Genomic DNA, 6,125 nt, shown 5'->3' with positions numbered 1-6,125 from the left:
TTAAGTCCCGGATAGGACGGCCATGGCTAAATAAAACATGGCCAATATGTTCCCTAAAGTTTGTCAGTTGATTTGAACTTCGATGATTGACCTTGATTTCACTTGCCGTATATAATATGATACTGATCTTGTCAGAATACATGCCGATATAAAAAATGTTATACCGAAATTCATCAGTTGAGTAGAATATTGTGAGATGAGATATATGGTATCGTACTTTTCGGATTATAGGCCGATGTGAGAATTGTTATACTTTTTTGACACGTATAGCACAGTCTGCAGCCTTTAACCTATTTTTCACCATAGCGTATATAGAACATATCAGTTCATTTGTGCTTTCTAGTACCTAGTTTTGCTTTCATGTCCACTGGAAAGGCCTAAAAGTCACATTTAGTACCAGAAAGGGTTCCTTGCCTGATTTGCACGTACACGCTATGGTGGAAATCCACGAGAGGCATGATATTTTTGTTTTCGCGTTTTCGTGATTATAAATTTTATTGATAAATTAGAAGTGATTGATCAAAGGCGTCCCAACAAGGATTTGGCGATGTTGGCATATTGTTATTTCGCGGTATTCATCGTGCTTTTCGAATGATCATTTACACCAGACCGATATTCCATATTACAATTCCGTGTCCGCTGACTTGTGCCAAGGCCCAGATCTGGGCCTCTTCAAACACCAGTTACGCGAATGGCATGGCGATAAGGGAGCTGATATTGGCATGTGCTGACCCAAGCCCAATTTTTGCTTTGTTGCTTGCAAAGTCACCCATTCGTCCACTACGCCGCGTACCTTTATCCGTTACCCTTTACTATTAGGACGTAGTATTTGTGAAGTCCAAGAATCTTCGCACTCAACTTCCACTTTGCTGTCTGCGTGTACACACATTCTCTCAGCAAAATATGCATCGTGGCACAATTAAAAATATACCAATGATGTCTACGGAGATTCGGGTTATCTCAATTATGAATTCTAGGCCGATTCTTTGAATCACCCGGTTGAACTTGCTTCACCCGTAGATAAGAAATTGTGAATTGATTATTATTTATACTCCCGCACCGTTACCGGTGTGACATTCCAACTCTCCAGATGGCGTTTCTACCCAAGTCATGAGGAGATGTTCTTATCAAGTGGGAATGAATATAGTGAAATTCTACGCCTACGCAATGATATCATTATAGGCTATCTATGAATTTAATTCGTTTTTTAATATAGTCTAGTTCGAGCATGACACAGCAGACAGTATAGTTATTGGACTTGTATGATTGGTAATTTAGCATTTGGAGGACTAAGTCAGCGGCCCTCCTTTTTTCATATCATTCAATGATATCTAGGGGGAGTTTGTGCAACTTTTTTACAGCTTCCGACAGCTGCCTAGATACTCATAATCTGTGCACCATGATGTTTTAAGCTGTTTGCAGGAATTTTATAATGCAACTTTTGCAACTTTTATCGATTTTTCATAGTATTTTTTTCTGCAGCTTTTATCAAATATTACGTCAAAATATAAAGGAGTGATTTAAAAACAAGCTACAAACTATTTCTAGTATAGTTCTATTCTTTTTGATTTGCATAACAAAGAGCTGTATGATGGGTTAGCTGCATCTTACTGTGTGATCTATGACACAATGACTTGCAAGCAAGAAGCTCAACAACCCCTGCCAAGCACGACCGTGTCAAAACAATATGTAAAAAGGTCGCATTATTGATTCTGTCGTTTAAATTTGAGAAAGTTTCCCATTTCACGAACTCCCAGGCGAGACCGCCAGAAATTACATTTTCACTGGATCACCTTATTCCGGCTATTGATTTTGTTAAAGTCGCCAAGAGTGAGTATTTCTGCAACGCCTTGCGTCAAGTTTGCAGACCCAGGTGTATTGGGGTGTGTTATTAGACTTTTTTTAGGGGGAAGGGGTTATCGCTATGCTGTTTGGCTTTTTTTGCTGTGTACCGGGGAAAATGTCCGGGAAGTGGTCAGGTAACAACTTTGAAAGATCTGCAGGAACTAGGTTATACAAAAGAACCTTTCGAGTATCTCATTTCCTACTAATTAAACTAAAATTATAGATGACGCTTTTTACTGCACCTTTTATAAAATTAAGTGCAACTTTCTCGCGATTTTAGGGCAGAAAAAACTTGCCCTAATGATATCGTATGTCAAACGATTCAAAAGTTGGTTAAATCGCTCTCTCATGCCAGGTGGTGATATTTTTATTACAATAGCAGAATTGTTATGTCGTTTTCGACCGGCTTAGCTATATTCGTAGTCGTATCATGCAGACCACGAAGAGAGATGGTGACAGGATAACGTATTGCTAGAGCGCCCACCGAAGTATAGTGGGTTAAATCCCCGGCCGGAGTTAGCCGATCAACGAGTGGATCCCAACACTGGCATTTGCGGCTTCCCCGTCTGGCTCTCAACACTTCTATATAGTATGGGGAAGAAAGACGGTGGTGCTGACTCGATCACCTAAAGTTACCTTGAATTTAGAATGGTTTAGTAAATTCTATTAATTTCCATAGTCGTCTCCATGACGACAATTCAAGGGTCACAGATAAAAATTAACACGTTCCGTGAATTATCTATTGTGAGATGAACAGAATTCGCCCGAGTTAAAAATTTGGCCAGAAGCCCCTGTTATATCTGGCAACGGTAGTGTTCATGTCAGTTATTCCGCCTTTGTTATGCTTTAGCCTTGGCATAGGTTAGTTCACTGCTTGCACCTGTTCATTAGCTACTACAATGGCATCCGGGCATATTTGATATACAGTGACGAAATCTAACGGAATGGCACGAGCTCTGGCGACGATTACAAACGTGTTAACACACCCTGACTGTGTTACTATCCGGGCTATCAGTGCGGAAACTATGGAGAGGAAGCCGGGATATATCACAAGACACACTGATGGCGATGCAATTACGTCCTGCATAAAATTACAGCTGTGCAATAACACTAAGACCGACATCACATTGGAGTGTACGCTGCTTACAAAACAGAGTTACTTTCAATTGGACGAGACGAATGCAGCGACTATAGCACCATCCGAGAAGGGGAATGTCACCGTGCGGCCAAAGGAAGAAGGTGAAGTTCAGACGACTGCCTTGGAAATTACCGTCGTAAAGGCAAACGGGGAGACGGAGAAAATTATCAGATATCTGAAATTCGGCGGTAGCGACGACACCGACGAGACCGAAGATACGAAACAGCGGTTTAATAAGGTTCACCATTACAAGCCGTATTTTCCATTTCATCACTGTAAATCCGGAAAAAGACCGGACACTCCGTACCGAAATAATCTGAAAATGGAATGGCCATTGCATGGCCGCGATGTTCCAAACGGATTGAGAAATGCTATTAAGCGCGGTGTGTTCTCATTTCCCAGTGAGTATCACACCGAGAACGAAAAGCGACTTCGACATGATCTGTTCGATTCACTGACGATGTCAAACTACAAAAAACGCTTCGCCATGCTTATGCATATGGAAAAATGCCAGAGTGAGAAAGATATAAAGCAATACGATATGAGGAATGCGAGTCTGGTAAGAAGCGGTGATTTATTATACTTGGAATTACCGGGACTTGCGGAAAACAGACCATCGGTTATAGTCGGGGACATAGTCCACGTTAGACCACTGACTAGTCTTGGACGCTTGGAAGAATTTCCAGGAGATGTGCATTGTGTGGGTTGGCTTGAGATTCTCGCACGGTCTATGGGCGAAGTATCGAACATATCAAAAGTATTACGTTCGGTTCAGTCTCAATCCCTTGACACTGTGGCTGATGCATCGATCGTCGGAAAATATAGTGCTGCGTGAGGATGCCTCGCAAATCCTGTTCCCTTTAGTCCCTGCAACAAAGGCCAACGGGAATAAGACTGGCTCGTCTGTAACACTCGTCAATACTCTAATCGAACAGAATCTGGAGCAAAAAAAAGCTATCGAGATGATTGTTTCGGGTGACACGGCGAAAGTATTCATCATTTATGGACCGCCGGGTAGCGGAAAAACGATAACATTGGAAGAAGCGATACTTCAACTACTCAGGTCCGGTACCACAGGGCATATTCTTGTGTGTGCACCATCGAACAGTGCCTGCGATTTGTTCACCACCAGGTTATTAAAGCATGTCCCGAAGACAAAAATCTTTCGAATGCACGCCCGGTCCCGCAGTCGGAACGACATCCCAGAAGATGTCAGACCTGTGTCTAATTGCAACAACAACGCATTTTACTATCCGCCAAAAGAAATATTGATGCAGTATCCCATCGTAGTCACGACCCTGTTTACAACAGGGAGAGTCGCCTCGGCAAAATTGCCCGTAGATCATTTCACACACGTGTTCATTGACGAGGCCGGACAAGCTACGGAGCCAGAAACTATGATAGCAGTGGCCGGTGTGATGGCGGAAGGTGGTAAACTGATAATGGCCGGCGATCCGAAGCAATTGGGACCTGTCGTACGATCCGCGTTGGCAAGAACAAATGGATTACAGATGTCGTTTTTACAACGTCTGATGAACACCAGCGAAGTGCACAAAAAAGTAAACGGACACTACGATCCAACTGCTGTAGTACAATTACTGAAAAACTATCGTTCTCATGAATCGATAGTAGAAATTCCGAACAAGCTGTTTTACGACAATGCGCTACAAGTATCTGCGGACAAATCGATGCGTTATTCCATGACTCAATGGGAGCACCTTCCCAAACGCGGATTCCCGTTGATATTCCATGGTGTTCAAGGCGACGATCGGCAAGAGTTGCACAGCCCTTCGTACTTCAATTTGGAAGAAGACAAGCTCGTAAAGATGTACGTAAAATATCTTCTATCCAGTCAGGTTGAAGCTGAGCAGATTGGCGTGATATCTCCGTATCGCCTCCAAGTCACGAAAATCCGCCAAGATTTGGAAGCCGAGATAAAGGTCGGTTGCGTCGAGGAGTTTCAAGGTCAAGAGAGGCTCGCAATCATCATTAGCACAGTAAGAAGCGACACTAAGTTTCAGCCGCACGACGTGAAGTTCGATCTGGGTTTTCTGCGTAATCCGAAGCGTTTTAACGTCGCAATAACACGAGCGAAGGCGCTGTTGATCATAATCGGCAATCCCAGAATTCTATGCTTCGATAAATATTGGAGATCGATTCTGGAATATTGCATCGACAACGGCGGATACACGGGGATCAAGTTTGACATGCGCGATGAGAGATATCGCTTGGATGATGTGGAGAACTCTCTGGAAAAACTGGCGCTCGATGGTGGAAACGCCGGATCGGAGATTCACCAGATGAATTCAGAGTAATCGTTCCTACGGCAATGTGCAGTTTATATTAAGCTTGTTTGTACTCTCTCAAGTCGGATGTCATCTGCGTCATCAATTACCGCAATCTAAATGTTGAACCGCAGTACAAACTAGAGAATTACGCCGAGTTTCTCTTGTCCGACAAGCGCATTTTGCTTGAGCAGGAGTATGATTTTCTTCCCAATGAGAGTTCGATGCGATACGTTACAGCTTTCGAAAATACAATTTTATCGCTAATTGTGTAACTTTTGTCGTCGCCGAGTGACAAACAGATCAAGCGATTGAAGAAAATGTGCGGTTCACAGTCAATATAGCTACTAATGTCATACAATCCTCCGATTAATGCGGGTATGGATTTAGATCAGCAGCGACGTACGCCGATAAAAACCGCAGATGAAAAACAGAGAGAACTGTATAGCATGAGCAGGTACGGCTGAAATGTTCTCGCCGCTTTGCCCCGCGAGGGGAATTGACATATTTTTGTAGATAGGCTATGCAGCTTAGAGCAAAGAACTTATCATAGTCTTATCAAACGAAGATTACTAGTATATCTTTACATCAGCAGAAACTCACTAACGAAAGACACCATAGTTCGTACCGGCTGTTCCACATGATTCATGACATTCTGAATGAGCCGGATCCATAATTGCTAACAGTAATGCACTATCCACATCCAAAGCCACTGATAAAAAATCCTAGGTTAAAATCTGGACCAAATTTGACCTCTGGATTCTCTAATGAGGTTTTGTCAATTACACACTCATATGAAAAAGAAATCCAAACATTCACGTCTTCGCTGCAGATTTCATGCACCGCAGTACCGAGCA

At 42.8% G+C, this 6,125-nt stretch overlaps 1 pseudogene; it reads left to right on the top strand.

The window, feature by feature from the left end:
* Positions 1 to 1,222: 1,222 nt before the first annotated feature.
* Positions 1,223 to 5,591, top strand: LOC145454435 (putative helicase mov-10-B.1; annotated as a pseudogene).
* Positions 5,592 to 6,125: the final 534 nt, after the last annotated feature.

This window comes from Botryllus schlosseri, chromosome 13 (genome assembly GCF_051294905.1).
Source record: "Botryllus schlosseri isolate E-star chromosome 13, Bs_hap1, whole genome shotgun sequence".
Taxonomy (NCBI): Eukaryota; Metazoa; Chordata; class Ascidiacea; order Stolidobranchia; family Styelidae; genus Botryllus; species Botryllus schlosseri.
This window is presented reverse-complemented; position numbering and strand designations above follow the sequence as displayed.